The sequence below is a fragment of the Pinus tabuliformis genome, chromosome 6, assembly GCF_031772625.1.
Source record: "Pinus tabuliformis cultivar Carrire ecotype Pingquan chromosome 6, CPIR1, whole genome shotgun sequence".
NCBI lineage: Eukaryota > Viridiplantae > Streptophyta > Pinopsida > Pinales > Pinaceae > Pinus > Pinus tabuliformis.
Window position 1 is genome coordinate 1,672,648,199 of NC_142292.1, and position 16,620 is coordinate 1,672,664,818.

At 40.8% G+C, this 16,620-nt stretch overlaps 1 long non-coding RNA gene across 3 annotated transcripts in view; it reads left to right on the top strand.

Moving 5' to 3' along the window:
* The first annotated feature begins 493 nt into the window (after positions 1–493).
* The window catches only part of LOC149265391 (uncharacterized), a 161,668-nt gene continuing 145,541 nt past the window's right edge, over positions 494–16,620 (top strand). For 2 of the 3 annotated variants that reach the window (XR_016260054.1, XR_016260055.1), the window contains exons 1-3: positions 494–1,431; positions 1,536–1,770; positions 1,859–2,034. This is a non-coding gene — a long non-coding RNA (uncharacterized LOC149265391). The remainder of the gene's footprint in view (positions 1,432–1,535; positions 1,771–1,858; positions 2,035–16,620) is intronic. The other variant, XR_016260056.1, reaches the window with a different exon arrangement.

Genomic DNA, 16,620 nt, shown 5'->3' on the forward strand with positions numbered 1-16,620 from the left:
TTGGTCGATATTTTCAAATTTTGGACCAACATACTTATACATCATACTGGGATACTAGGATGTAAAATAAGCCTTTCGACTCATCATGTTCAGATGTAAAATAAATCTTTAGCCACCATATAATTAAAATATTTTTCATTAATTTAAATTTTATAATAATTTAATTACAGCTATAATTAAATCATAAATAAATCATCGAACATAATTGTAAGTTAATCATTAAACGAAAATCCCACATACAAGGAAAACCAAAATTGAAATAAATGAAAATCTACATCGTGCAAATCCGAATTTGTGAGGCGGCCAAGGAGACTTCTTTGTGGCTGACATGACAGTGGAAAGGAATATTTTTATCTTTTTGGTGGGATTCGGGAGATAAAAGGTTCCATTTGTCTTTATGTCACATGAACTGACCACGATGCAACGACAGCGACGAAAAAGCTTAAAACACAGAAAAGAACAGACAGAAAAGCTAAAAAGCTAGCACCGTTAACCCTGCTTCCATTCCCTGCCCGTCTCTATGTTGCAGCAAAAGCCAGGAAGGCGTTTTGGCTTTTTGTAGGTAGCCGTTGATGATGCCTGTGCCTCCCCTGCTCTAGCCCCGCCCCACCTATTTAAATACTTCCATTCGTCATCCCATACTTTCTCAATTCTGATATCCATGGAGGTGTGCGGCCTTCTCTCGCCTTTCCATCTAATTTTTTCCATCCATTGAAGATGCACAGCATAGATTCTGCCTTTCTGATTTATAAATTCTCACTTCAAGTAGCTTTTATCTTTTTTATGTTTTGTTGTTGTTGTTTTGTGGATGTTTATTTTTTTTTTTGCTTTGAAAGATTTCTCTGGTTTTTGGATTGCTGTTCTTATTTCTCATTTATTGATTTTCCCCAATATTTGAAAGTCCAGAGACATGTATCTGCACCTGCAGGTATATTATCATATTAAAGCTCTGAGAATCGAGCTAACAATGCCGGACAAAAACACTCAGCAAGCCTTCAGGTAAACAAGTTTGGTCCATCCTCATTTCATTTCATATGATGGTAAATGAAAAGGTTGAGCAAGATTATCCCATACTTTCTCAATTCTGATATCCATGGAGGTGTGGGGCCTTCTCTCGCCTTTCCATTAAAATTTTTCCATCGATTGAAGACGCACAGCATACATTCTGCCTTTCTGATTTATAAATTCTCATTTCAAGTAGCTTTTATCTTTTATCATTTGTTGTTGTTGTTGTTTTGTGGATGTCTATTTCTTTTTTGCTTTGAAAGATTTCTCTGTTTTTTGGATTGCTGTTCTTATTTCTCATTTATCGATTTTCCCCAATATTTGAAAGTCCAGAGACATGTATCTGCACCTGCAGGTATATTATCCTATTAAAGCTCTGAGAATCGAGCTAACAATTCCGGACAAAAACACTCAGCAAGCCTTCAGGTAAACAAGTTTGATCCATCCTCATTTCATTTCATGTGATGGTAAATGAAAAGGTTGAGCAAGATTAGAAGTGTAGGGTTGATATTTTTTTTTTTTTAAAGCAGTTATTTCCTCTGCCCAAGGAGGGACAGTGGGCAAAGAGTTGAGTTGAGTTTCAGATTGTGGCATAATGGCGTCTGAAAGAAGAGGGCGGTCATATTGTTTTAAACTTGGTAGATGCCCGGCTTTGGTTGCTTTCCGTTTGATTTTCTCTGCATCCAGACCGGACTAGAGCCTAACCATATGACTATGGATGATGCAGAACTACAGATTCCCTGCGAGTTGGGTTTGGGTTTTCTGGTAGATGCCCGACTTTGTTGTTTTCCGTTTGATTTCCTCTGCATCCAGACGGGACGAGATCCTAACCATATGACTATGGGTGATGCAGAACTACAGATTCCAGATTTCCTGCGAGTTGGGTTTGGGTCTTCTGGTGGAATAGATGAGGTGGACAATTGATGAAGTCGCCAGTTAGCCGATGGCAAAAACTGTACCGCCAACAAAATGTTGATGTGTCTTGTCCCTTCTCAGGGTAGCTACCAGTATTCCTACGACAGTGAAAAGGTCGGTATTCTATTTTCTGCTTCGGATTTTGATTATGTAGATGAAATAACCAATGTTCCACCAAGTCTCCGGGACGGGGAGACGCACCCTGAAATTTTAGGGAAATTTAGGGGAGACGGGGAGACATCGAGGTATATATAATATAATTTTTAATTATATATATTATAAATTTATATATATGTATATAATTTTGAAATTTTCATGTTCATATTCATTGTTCAATAATGCTAATTCATCAAGATTCAATACCATAAGATTCAATAATAAAATTCAATATGAAATTCAAATATTCAAATACAATGTACATTGATCCATATCATTCATCATTCATCAATCATCATTCTATAATTTACATCATTCTATAATTTACATTGAATCATTGATTTAAAAATTAAATTGAAAATTGAAAATTCTGAATTCATCATTCATCATTCTAGTCTTCTAGATTCTAAATTGAACACTAAGTCTTCACATGGCTGAGGATAACAGTGGTCTACTTCTTGCCTCAGGACCGAAGTTGCAGAGATCTGCTCCTTGCCTCAGGGATGAACTGAGGTCCGTAGGCTGTAGCAGACCTTTTCCCAGCGCTGAGACTGAGGTCCGATAAGAGTATGACAGCAGTTCCAAAGTGAAAATACTGCTCCAAAAAACAAACCAGAAATTATGACCAGAAAAGCGCAAGACTTGTGACCAGAGAAGCCCAACGAAACCACCTCAGAGATAGCAAAAAATCCACGAAATTACTTCACAAAATCACCTCAGAAACGAGTTTTTCTTGTTTGAATTCGGTAGTCAAATGAAGAGGCCCAGCTTCAATATATTCAAGATTACGCTGAATCGTTGATATGCTGCCGCCTGCCGCCTGCGTGGAGCAAGAGGGAGGATGCCACTGCAAGTTTGCAACGACTGCTAACTTATTCGGTAGTCAAATGAAGAGGCCCAGCTTCAATATATTCAAGATTACGCTGAATCGTTGATATGCTGCCGCCTGCCGCTTGCGTGGAGCAAGAGGGAGGATGCCACTGCAAGTTTGCAACGACTGCTAAGTGCTAACAGCAAGTCACTGCGTGGAGAAGAGTGAGGATGCGCTGAAGCTCTCGTGGGTGCAGTGAGAGCAGATGGAAGAAAAAAATGCGTTGAGGTAAGAGCATAATGAATGGCGGCAGAATGAAAACTTGAAAAGTGGAGTTAACCCTAACTTGTTCATGTAATTTTTTATTTGTAATTGTTAATTTAGTTTATTTTTATTTTTTATGTTTTTTTAATAAATTAATTTTCATTTTTTTATTTTTTATTTTGGTTTATAAAGGGTAATTAGACAAAAATGAAGGGGGGACGCCCAGAAGAACCCCATTTTTGGGGGACGCCCAGAAGAACCCCATTTTTGGGGGGGACGCCGAGAAGTACCCTTTCGGGGAGTCGAGTCTCCCACATTGGGGAAATGCACCCCCTTGCGTCTCCCCGAGTCTCCCCAAAAGGGGGACGTGGGGAAACGCATCCCCGAGAGTCTCCCCGTCCTGGGTGCGTGGGGTGCGAGGGGTGCGCGCACCCCACCCTGGGGGACGCGTCCCCGTGGAACACTGGAAATAACATGCATGCAAGGTGCATTTAATCTAGGTCTAGATTTCTTTTTGAAACATGGACTGAAAGGAGGTTTTATGGAGTAGATGTCACAGACAAAAATTCCATCAATTACATCTAGGTTTAATAGAGCAGTTTTCAAATATCAGCTAAGTTTAGGTTTGATATAGTAGTTTTCAAAAGTTAATATTTCAAAGGAGCTATAAATATGTTCTTCTTCAATATTTAAACATAGCGTATGAATGTATAAAAAAAGCGATCCCATATTGTTTTCCATGCAATTTTGTGTCATGGGTGGGCTATAAACAATAAATATGTTCTTCATTATTTAACCTACAATATGATGTATGAAAATAACCATTTATCTAGTTATTTTTAAATGGGTTGGGATACTTGTATTTTGTTTTGATAGTGTTATATTTTTGTGACAATATTTATTTGTGTTTATGGTTGTATTTTTTTATTCTGTTGTATTTTATTAGCAAACAAGACAAACTAATGGATGATTTGTTTGGTTCTTAAGACAATCTCACTTACAAATCTGAACTGGACAAACACAACTTGCCATATTTATAAAAGGGAAAATGACTAGTTGCATTGACTAGAAATAGTTTCGTTGGCTATCTTGGAATATTTCATTTAGAGTGTTGCAAGTTGTTTTCTTCTCTCGGTGAAACTTGGAGGAAAAATCATTATTTACTACCCAAAATTGAATCTAATAATCAAAATGCAATCATAGTTGTCTAGCAAAAAGGGTTTTAGGAGAAAAAAATGCTTTGGTGCTCTCTTTTCTCCTCACAAAATAAACTCAGGCCTAAAAATGTCAATGCATTGCTTTATTGGTGGTATTGTTTGTAATAGTTTTGGAATACTATAAAAGACATAAGATAATGTATGTATTTGTTATCAGGTAACTAGGAGGTGATTATTACCTATTATAGATGAAAATACATTGTTCATATTCTTTTCCAAAATTTAAGTTTTTTTGTCCAAGCATTGATTGTTCTTTCTATTACCATTTGAGAAATACATAATTTTCGAAGTTAGAAGCATTTTTTACCATTCATACATACATAGAAACTTTCGTTTGATAGTTTGAGAGAGACAAATGCACAAGTGCACTAGCTTATTCACTATTTTACATGCATATTACCATAGGGATAGGATAAGCATTCACTATTTTACATGCATATTACCATAGGGATAGGATACCTCACCTTATTCCCATGGAAATTTAAATGACTACCCTCTAAATTGTTTCTTAAAATTATTTCATGAGTTGAATAGGAGGGGTTTCAGGTAAATGTGTGCATGAGAATGAGTCTAAGAAGAAAAAAATCGTACTAAATTTTAGGCACGAAGAAATGTTGATGCCTTCCTTTTCTTTCTCTTGATTACTTTCAAGTGAAACTTCTCATCTTGCTTGGTAGCCATCAGGTCCAACTTATATTGAGAGGGTGTTGTTCTGTCATAAATTTTAAATAGAAATTATTTAGTGTATATGAGCTAAAGACACAGAGTAGACATTGAGTTCATGTTGGAGCCAAAATTAGGTTAAGAGAAACAATTAGCTTTGTTGAAACCATTAATTAAGATAGAGAAATGTGAAGTGGGTTATGGCATGCTTAGATTTTTATTCTCTTCATTTCATGAGATAAGGTTTATAATTTCTTTATATCACATGAGTAATGAGAAGATATCTCTAAAATCCTATTGCTATCTTCTTTCTCCATAGTGTGCAGGCTTTCAGGTAAATGTGTGCATGAGAATGAGTCTAAGAAGAAAAGAATCATACTGAATTTTAGGCATGAACAAATGTTGATGCCTTGCTTCTCTTTCTCTTGATTGCTATCAAGTGAAACTTCTCATCTTGCTTGATAGCCCTTAGGTCCAAGTTCCAACATATATAAAGAGGGTGTTGGTTTGTCATAAATGCTAAATAGAAATCATTTAGTACATATGAGCTAAAGACATAGAGTCCATGTTGGAGCCAAAAATAGGCTAGGAAAAACAATTAGTCATTGAAGCCATTGACGTAGATAGAGAAATGTGAAAGGGATTAGGGCATGCTTAGATTTCTATTCTCTTCATTTGATGAGATAGGGTTGTTTATAATTTCTTTATAACATAGGAGTAACGAGAAGATATTGTAATATTCCTAATGGAATTTTATTCAACGTATAACAGAAACATGCACTAGACAATAACAAAGAAATTGTAAACAACACAAGTCACAAACACACCATACAAATTTTAGAACAACAACTGAGTCGTTTTATTAAATTCTGAACTGCATGGAGTACATTTAGCAAGGAATAAGTGCACTTGGGCTTGCATAAGCAAGCTGAAGCAAACCAAGGTGAGAGAGATTCTCCCACGCGCTGGAAACTTCGACCCCAAATGGCTTCTGTGCTTACCCAGAAATTGGTGGCTGTTGCTACTTGAAAATGGTGCGAATCTCCCATTGTAGTGCCCAGAATTACCTGACCAAACCCAGAAAGGGATTGACCCAACTCGCAGCCACTAACAAACCCACAAAATGGTATGAATTTCCTAGTGAGACAAGCAATACGCACTCTTGGAAATCAACTGTCAAATCCCCTCCAAATGGCACCAAGAAATCCACCCAGCTTGTGGGAAATTCTTCTCTCAAATTTACTCCTCAATTTCTGCCCCTTCTCCAGCAAAATCTCCTTGCTCCAAGCCCTGCGAAATTTGTTCAGAAGTTATGCCTGCGCAGGCCCTAGGAGACCAAAATTCCCTCACCAATTTTCCTCCACTCTCCAGGCCACAAACCACCACAAATTTCAGCAATCGACCCTCCAGACCAGCCACAAATTTCCTGGAATTTATCTCCCCCTCTAGATGGCTTCCCCATGTGGTACGAATTCCCTTCTGCATCCTGAAACTCGCAGAATTGGGTGCATAACACTAATCACTGTTCCCAAAATCACGCTGAGGTGCTAGTAAAACTCCCCTAGGGTGGCACTCTAAGTCCACCGAAGTGAGAGCTGAGATCTCTGCTCGGAAATATCTTGTGATAAGCAGCACTATGTTGGCAAGGTTGAACAACTCAAGCAAACAACTGGTTTCAGAAATAAAATTGTTAAAAGGCCCCAAATGTTGCACCCCATTTTCTATTTATAATTGCTGCCTCACTTTTCTCTTGTGGGTCCCTCATTCCAATAATTCGACCTCCCTTCTTTGCCCCTTTTCACAAATTTAATTTTTTCCTCCAAGGGGTGCGTATTTCCTAGGGGGGTGCCCCCCACAACCTACAACACTCTAATTTTTACCCATTTCTCCTAAGTTTGACACCAAAATTGTATTGATCCCAAAATTGCAAAATTGTGGAACTCCATCAACAAATTTTATTGAGAAAGGACATTACAAGCCTCCCCTCCCAAATGTTGCTTGTCCTCAAGCAACTGCAATGCAAGGCATTGTAAGATCTGCTCAACCTCCCAATTAATGTCCGTAACCGACAAATCCTTCCATCTCATCCAATACTCTTTGATGACCCTACTTCTCAATTTCCTCTCCTTGGTCTCCAAAATAATCTTCAATGTCAGTATCAAGTGTCCCTCATCATCCAAAGGAGGCAACTTAGTGGCTGCAATAACTCGTTGCCCCAAAGCCTTTTTCAGGCAAGAAACATGGAATACATTGTGGACCTTGCTTCTTGGGGGAAGCTCTAGCTCATACGCTACCTCCCCAACTCTCCTGGCTACTCTGTAAGGCCCATAGAAATGTGGCTTGAGTTTTTCTGCGCCCTTTTGCTTGAGGGTGGACTACTTGTATGGTTGGAGCCTCAAGAAGACTAGATCCCCAACCTCAAAATGTCTCTCGACTTTGCCCCTGTTTGCATAGAGCTTCTGTTGGTTCTATATCGTTTGTAGGTTATCCTTGAGAGCCCTAAGGATATCCTGACTCTCCTGTATCCAATCCTTGGTCCCTGAGGCCCTACTGTCTCCAAAAGCCACATTAGTGCATCATAACCATACAAGGCACACAAAGGGGACATACCTATAGACATATGGTGGGTGGTGTTGTAGCAATACTCGCCCAGATGTAGCCACTTCACCCACGCCTTCTGCTGCCCAGTCACATAATTACGCAGGTAGCCCTCCAGCCACTTGTTTACTATCTCTGTTTGACTGTCCGTTTGTGGGTGATAACTCGTGCTAGAAGTGAGCTTTGTGCCCACAAGCCTTAACAACTGCTGCCAGAAAAATCCCAAAACCTGCTGTCCTGGTCACTCACAATGGTCTTAGGGAGACCATGGAGTCTAAACACCTCCCTGAAGAACAACTCGGCTACTTGTGAGGCTGAATACCGAATCAGAATAGCGAAGAAATGGGCGTACTTGGTTAACCGGTCTACCACAACATAGATACAATCTTGTCCCTGGACCGCTGGTAACCCCGTGATGTAGTCCACCAAGATGTTATCCTATTTCCTCTTAGGAATAGGGAGAGGCTATAATAGTCTCGTCGGGTGCGTCTACTCTACCTTGTTCCTCTAACAGGTATCACACTCCCAGACATGCCTCAACACATCCTCCTTGAGGTCCTTCCATGTGAAGCACTCTCTAATGGCCTTGTACGTATTGAGGAATCCTTGATGACCTACCAAGGGTGAATCGTGGGCCCATGCAAGATCCTCTCCTTCAGTTGGGAGCCAGGCATCAAATAAATTGTCTTTGTAGTAAATCACATCATACATCACCTAAGTCACCAGGTTCGTGTTCGAGTTCGAGTTTGGCGACCTTGAAATTCGAATAAAGTTCAGCAACTAAAATTTTGTCGATAAAGTTCGACATATAGAAATTCGAAAAAAAAATGTATATATATTAAGGGAAACTGATCGCTAGAATTCTTTAGTTGAGTTTCTATTCATGTCATAGAATTCCAACAAGTTTTGTGTCCAAGGAGGGGGTCAAACTCATGGGAAACTTGCATGTTACATTGTTCCCACAATCTATTGATGTTGTACGAACCTTCTAGAGGTGTTACCTACATTATAAGTTCATCATAATTTGCACATTAGCCATACATCTTGTTTTGGCTACTCAATACTAAGAACAATTGTGAGTTTCTTTCTCCCTTAACTATGGAGTGGAAGGTTGGTTATAGATAACCCTGGAGCAATTTGATTAAATGTTAAATGCATGACAATCACTTCCCATCAACCATGGGTAACCGCCCTTTGTCATATGAAACATTTTCAAATCATTTTCTTACTTTGAAACCTTGTCTCTTTTTAAACTAGTTTTTGAGTTCATTATTATTTGACTAATAAATTTGTATATTTATTATCAATTTCATATATATATTGTTGTTAGTTTTATGTTAAATTTGTTTGCAAAGTCATTCTCGAAATGAACTTATAGTAAAAATCATAACTTAATGATTATCATTATTAAATTCCAATAAAAATAATAATTAAAGAGAAAGTTTCTATTTAAATTAGAACCTTAGAAACACATAAATACACACTCCACCAAATTGAGTTTTACCCAAAATACCACATAACAAACAAACCAAAATAAAGTAATTTAAAAAAAAAAATTATTTAAATTAAAGAAAAAACCTTCCACCAATAATTTTTTTGTTTGTTTTTGTTTTTATATTTAAATTTCATATTGATAAAATATAACCATAAACTTACCATTTATTAATCAATGTGCCCAAGGAAATACAATAATAAATCTTGCCTTCTCATTGGATAGAAAATGTGACCATCAAAAGCCATTAAGTTGCACAATGCATGACCCCAAAAAAATATTAAACTCAATTGAGAGGATCACTTCATTGAAAAGAAAAAGGGAAATGTAAGAAAAGCAAGGATCTTTCCTCGCAGGAAAAGTTGGGAAGCTCCCGTCACGACGATTCACTTTTTGCTCTTTCCTACCCGAACCCACCCCAAACACGTCAACAATCCGGTTATAAGTCCCCCAACGTCACCCGCAGCTAATGAAGTTTATTGCATCGCAGAGCTTTCTTTAACGGAGATCTGCCCACTATACGAAAAGCAGATAGTCTGTAGACTGGCAGTGTAACTGTGTATCAAACGATTCAAATTGAAACTCTTTGCACGGCGCAAACAATGAAACTAACCCTCCGCATGGCGCAAACGATGAAACTAACCCTCCACACGACGCAAACAATGAAACTAACCCTCCGGCGAACAATGAAACCCGCAATTGATTTGGAATTTTTTTTTAAAACAACAAAAAAATTCGTACCAAAACGATTTTCTTCAAACCAAAAATGAACTTAATTGATTTTGTTCGGCATTAAATTCGAGTTCGTTATTAAATTCGAGTTCGCCATAAAATTCAGCGAAAATTGAACGAATAAGTTCGTATTCGTTTGAAGTTCGACGAATTTCGAACTTATTCGTTCAAATTCTCCGAACCTGGTGACTAAGTACATCACCTTATACCACATCTGCCACACCATCAAGGATCTCGCATGCACGCTTATCCTTGGAGCACTCAACTAGTAGCTGCACTCTCCAATAAGGGGTGATGCTCATGAGTGAGAGGGCTGCAGGCCTCCTAGACAATGCATCTGCTACCATGTTTTGCCGACCCTTGACATACTCTATGTCAAAGTCATATGCTTGGATCTTGCTGACCCATTTCTGTTGTCTTTCCTCTAACTGCTTCTGCTCCAAGAAGAATCGAAGATTGTTGTGGTCAGTCGTCACCTTGAACCTATTACCCACCAAACACTGTTTGAACTTGGCCAACGGATGCATGATGTCCAACATCTCCTTGTCATATATGGAGTATAATCTCTCATATGGTTGTAGCTTTCGACTCTTGAAAGCAATAGGATGGCCACCCTGTGTCAACACCTCTCCAATGCTCTCCCTTGATGCATCACACTCCAACACAAAAAGCTGAGAGAAATCTGGCAACACAAAAACTAGGCAAGTGTTCATGACCACCTTCAGGGGCTCAAAGGCCTCCTGTGCCATGTTTGACCAACTGAAAGCCCCCTTCTTTGTGAAGTCTGTAAGGGGTGCGACCAACTGGGAGAATCCCCTCATAAATCGCCTGTAGTACATGCATAACAACTTCGTAATGTTCTTGGGTGTGGGCCAGTTAAGGATGGTGCAGATCTTCTCCTAGTGGTCTCTGACTCCATCCTCGCCTATCACATGCCCCAAGTATAGCATCTCAGTCAACTCGAACTCGTACTTGGACATCTTGGCATAGAATTGCTGCTCCTCCAAGATGCTCAAGGCCTGCTCCAAGTGTTGCAGGTGTTCCTCCCATGTCCTGCTGTAAATGAGTATATCATTGAATAACATTAGGACAAATCTGCGTAGGTGCTTGCGGAACATGTGGTTCATGCAAGGCTGGAATGTGTCGGGAGCGTTGGTGACTCTGAAAGGAATCACCAGGAACTAAAAGTGCCCATAATGTCGTCTGAATGCCATCTTCAGAGTATCCTGCTCATGCACTCTGATCTGATGGTACCCCGAGTGCAAGTCTATCTTAGATAAGTACTTGGCTCCTCTAAGCTCATCCATCAACTTGTCTATCTGGGGTATGGGGTACCAATTCTTTAGAGTCTTCTTGTTCAGGGCCTGGTAGTTGATTCACATACGAAGAGACCCTTCCTTTTTCTTCACCAACACCACTGATGAAGCAAAAGAGCTAGTACTAGGCATGATATGCCCTAACGCGAATAACTCTTGGATGGACCTCTTGATATTCTCCCGATAGGCCTTGGGGTGCTTATACGGGGTGGTGGTGATAATTGCGTTGACCCCCTCCTCCAACTCAATGGTGTGCTCAAATCCCCGATCTGGTGGCTTGCCTGGAGGAACCTCCCCAAAAACTGCTTGATACTTCTATAACTGTGCGAGGATGTCTGGATGAACCGGTTGTGTTGGGGTTCCTGTCTCTGAAATCCTGAGCTCCGCTGCCCACTCTATATCTTCATGCCGCAAGTCTGCCTCCATCTAGTGAGCAGGCACCGTCTGAGGTGGGTGGGAATGCATACCCCTTAGCACTACCAACTTCCCATTTGGGCCTGTAAACTCCGTCTCCAACTTCTGCCAGTCAGTGGTAATCCATCCCAACGAGTACAACCACTGGACACCCATCACCACGTTGGTGTTCGACACATCAACTACAAAGAAATGGTCAGTGACAGAGTAGTTCCCCACAGTCAAGGTTAGGTTGGGAACATACTTTGTGCATTGCATCATCCGGTCTTTGGGGAACAACACCGAAAATCCCTCAAATGTCTCTGTACGTATGCCCCTCCGCTCCTCCATCTGGGTATCAATAAAATTGTGGGTAGCCCCACTGTCCACTAACATTGATACACGCTGCCCCTGCATTGTGCCTCTGATTTGAGGTGTCAAGTACTTCGGAACTCCCCGAAGTGAAGCTAATATGCCCCCAGAGGGCACGAATGGCCCCCCTCTTGGAGGCGGTGGTGGTGCTCCCCGTGCAAATTGTGGTCCCCCATCTCCATGATTTGCCCATGGCTCAGCCTCCTTCTCTGGCTCACTGTTAGAGTACACCTCAATGTTACTTGGGAGCGGGAGCGGGAGCGGAGCGGAAGCGGGAGCGGGAGCGACCATTTTCAGAAGCTCCCGGTTTGGGAGCGAATCCGGGAGCGATTTTTTAAAAATATATATATTTTTTATATTTTTTAATTTTTGATACATATATGTCAACAAAAACATGTAGAATGATGAAATAGACATAAAAAACATAAAAAAACATAAATTGATCATTGAACCATATCACATCAATCATCTAGAAATTATAATCGTCATCAACCATGTCCACAAGTTAGTAAAATACATATTACAACTGTAACATATTGAGTCTTATAAATCATGATTCATCAAATTCAATATTAAAGTTTCAACTTCAAGCTTTCAGAATTGAAAATTCAATAACATTTATCATCATTGATCACCAAAGTTGTACTTGTAAGCCAAGTTTAACCATTACAAGAAGTAATATCGAAGATATTTCTAAGTCCTAACTTCTAACTGTTAACATGATATGAAATGTTAAAAATTTATAAAATGAAACATGAATAATGAGATGAAATGAAACAACTTTAGTCTTTCACAAAGCATCATATTCATAATTCACAATCATTACCAATGAGTTATAATTGCCAAGGCCCAACTTCAAACTTCAAATTTTCATTGTCACAGTGATATAATGTTTACAAAAAATATCATAATGTCATAATGATATGAAAGAGTCAAGAGTCAAGAGTCAAGGACTCAAAACTCAACAGTTATGAAAACCAAAGTCTAATAGAAACTAAAAAAGACAAGTAAACTGTAAATCTACAAGTGGCCCTTGCCACGAGAGTCTCCAGGAGTATAAGTAGGTCGTGGTGGTCTTCTAGGAGTCTCCCGCACAGACCGACGACCAGAACTAGAGCCTCCACGCGAGGGTGTCGATGGAGGTGGCGACAGCAATGGAACAAGACTCGGGCCCCGAGCACTGCTACTAGTACTGGATGGTGGAGGTGGAGGTGGCATGGCTGCTGCAGCTGCTTCATTTTCATCCCTTACAAGCTCCTCTTCTAGTTCTTCAATATGTACAATGCCATCCTCCAAATTGTCGTCCTCAGGGTGGTTGTCCCAAATTTTATATGTGGGATCTTCATTAGCCCGATCACAGTAATGGCTCAACAACCTCAAGTTGTAGTGCACATAAACCAAGCTTTCTGCTCGGTTTTCGTTGAGTCTGTTTCTTTTCACATTATGTATATAACTGTAGGTGCTCCAACACCTCTCTGCAGAAGAAGAATTTACAACCTGTGAAAGAACTTTTTTTGCCAATTTTGGCAAAAGTCCGTGGCCGCCATATGTTTCCCACCATGTGAGAGTATCAAATTTATCTCTGTCGTCCATTGCATGGAAGTTACCATACAAACCACTGCCACTGAGGTATTTGCCTATTTCAAGGCGCACAGCTGCACATTCCTCCCTGTCAGGTATCAATTTTTCTAATGCTTCCAAATATCCTCTAGTTACCTCTTGATCTAAGTGGGGTTTGGTCCTAACCCCACCCCCTGCTGTAGGTTTGCCCAACCAAGATGAAGAGTAGTATTTTGGCGTAAGGATATACGCCAAGCAATGTAGTGGAACATTAAGCTTATTCCACCGTTCACACACACAATCATGAATTAGTTTGTACAAGTTGGGATCTCTATTATGAACAATATCTTTTATTTGCCCCAACATGGTATCCATTTGCTCATACACCTCGCCAATCACTGGTTTGTCTGTATCTGCAAACCGAATCATGTGATAAATTGGCTTGGTGAAATCCAATACCTGCCTCACACTTGTCCAAAACTGCCCATCAAGAGCGGCCTCCTCCACCATTTCAAAACCTCCCATGTCAACTGCATTTGCTGCCCTTTCCTTTAATACCTGCCAATGTGGACTTGATACCATGCTAGCTAATGCCTCTCTTACCTTCACAAGGCGCCTGAAGGTGAGGTAATAGCTACCAAATCTTGTCTTCGCAATCTTCAGCAACTCCAATCTCGAGTGATTGTGGAAAAGGCCATGGGTATTGCTATGATTTGTAATAAATTTTATCATTTGTTTGCCTTTCTTGTACAAATCACCAATCCATTTGTATTGTGCATTTTTGTTTTTGACAATATCATGCAACAAAAGGTTCAATGTGTGAACCAAACATCCAGACCAAAATATGTTCGGGTATTTATCCTCAATAATTGCTACCGCTGCCTTACAATTAGGAGCATTATCAGTGATGACTTGGATGACATTGTATGGGCCAATACGCTCAATTGTTTCAAGTAATGCTTCTGCAATGTTGATAGCGGTCTTGAACTTGTCTGAGTAATCATGTGCAGCTAGAAAGATGGGACGACTAACAGACACAGCAAGAACACTTATCAATGGCTTGCCTTTTACATTTGTCCATCCATCAGATACAATGGACACCCCATAGTCAGTCCAAGAACTTGTCATTTTATTCAAAGAATGTGATATTTTTGCTTTTTCATGATCAAGGCCAACGGTTCTTGCCTTGTCATACCCAGGGCTCTTGTATCCTTTAGGGGCATCATTTATGGCAGAAACCATTTCGTGCCAATAAGGTGAGCGTAGAACATTGAATGGTATCCCACATGCATAGAGAAACCTGTAAACTTTTGAATCCACATCATTCCTACACCCCTCATCAAGGAAATCTGATATGGTTCTATGGCGTAAAGATGATGACCCTGTGCCTCCATGTCCATATCCACTGCCTTGGGAGGATGCTGAAGGAGTTCTTTGTGAGCTTGGTTCAAAGAAACCCCTTGATCTTTTTGTTCTGTATTGGGCTTCCTCCTCTTCCTTTATGTATTTGGCTCCATCTGTTGTTGACACCGCTGCACAAGTTTTGATTCCTATTTGTTTCTCTCCATCCCATGGCCTTTTCCCGCAGAGGTGTTTTCTAGCACGGGTGTATGAACCTGTGTAATAAGTGTTGCAATGGGGGCAATGAAATTTAGTGGTTCCACCCCCTCTCCCTGTTTCAGCCCTTTGAACATATTTCCACAATGGAGTTTGGTCTTGTTTAGTTTTTTGAGGGTCATGTTCACCCTCCTCCACCTCCTCCTCACTGGGGTTTTCACCCATTTGACTTCCTCCGGCTTCTTCATCCACCTCTTCAGTTTCAGGCCCCCTCCGTTTCCTACTCTCCACCACCATAATAACCATAAAAGGGACCAGGAAGAGGAAAATGCCAATAAATATCCCCAGGTCCATGGTGTTTGATGTTTGTAGGGTTTGAGTCTTGAATCTGCAAATTAATTTAGTTTATTGGGATTAATTCATTTAATTTATTAATTTAATTTAAATACATGATCTTTAAACTCAAACAACTAAATTAAACTAACCAAATTAACTACCTAACCAGCTAAACTAACTAAATGATTAAGTTACTTACCTCTGCAGGCTTGCTCCTCGCTCCTTGGCACTTGCTCCTCGCTCCTCAGCTCTGGCTCCTTGCTCCTTAGCTCTTGCTCCTTGCTCCTTTGCTCTTGCTCCAGCTCTCAATCTCTTGCTCAATGAAGTTGAAATGAAATTTTTTTGGCCCATTGGGCTTATAAAATAAAAAAAATTTTCTAATTTTTTTTGAAATTTCGGGTCCGGCGGATTTTTTTTCCGCCGACCCGCTCCCGGCCCGGCTGAAATCGCTCCCGGAGCGATTTTTAATGCCCGGGAGCGATCGCTCCCGAGCATTAAAAATCGCTCCAGGAGCTCGGGAGCGATCGCTCCCTAAGTCGCTCCCTGACAGACCAGGGAGCGCAAATTTTTTTTGGGAGCACGCGAGCCGCTCCCGAAAAGCGCTCCCGTCCGGGAGCGATTTTGGGAGCGCGTTCCCGAGCCGCTCCCGCCCGGAGCGCGGTTCGGGAGCGGGTTCGAGAGGGGGGGGGGGGCGCTCCCCCGCAACATAGGTACACCTCAATGTAATGGGCCTTGACCTTGTTGCACTTGTGCCTCGGTGCCCAAGGCTCCTGGCACGTGAAGCACAACTTCCTCCTTTGGAGGTCCCTCCTAGTCTCATCGTCCAACTGCCCACGACCAACCTCCCTCTGAGGCTGATGAACGTCTCTGCTCCCTTGAGGAGTGGTGGGCCTAGTGGGTACAAAGGCCCTGGTCTTGCTCACGACATCAATCATGTCTTCGGCGCTGGAGATAACATCCATAAAAGTAGTGGGCTTGTAGGTCCTCACCCAACCACGTAAGTGTTCAACTAATCCCTCCGCAAACAACATAATCTACCGAGCCTCTGAAATATCTGACATCATCACGTCCAACCTCTAGAATGTAGACCTCTGTGCTGTTTGCCTGTCTCAAGTGGGCCAACTCCCTAAAATGCAACTTGGGGTCCTTTCTATCAAATTTCTCAATCAACCGCCTAGTGAACTCGGTATCAGAAGTAATATGGATGTGCCCTAGTGTGATCAGGCTGTGGTA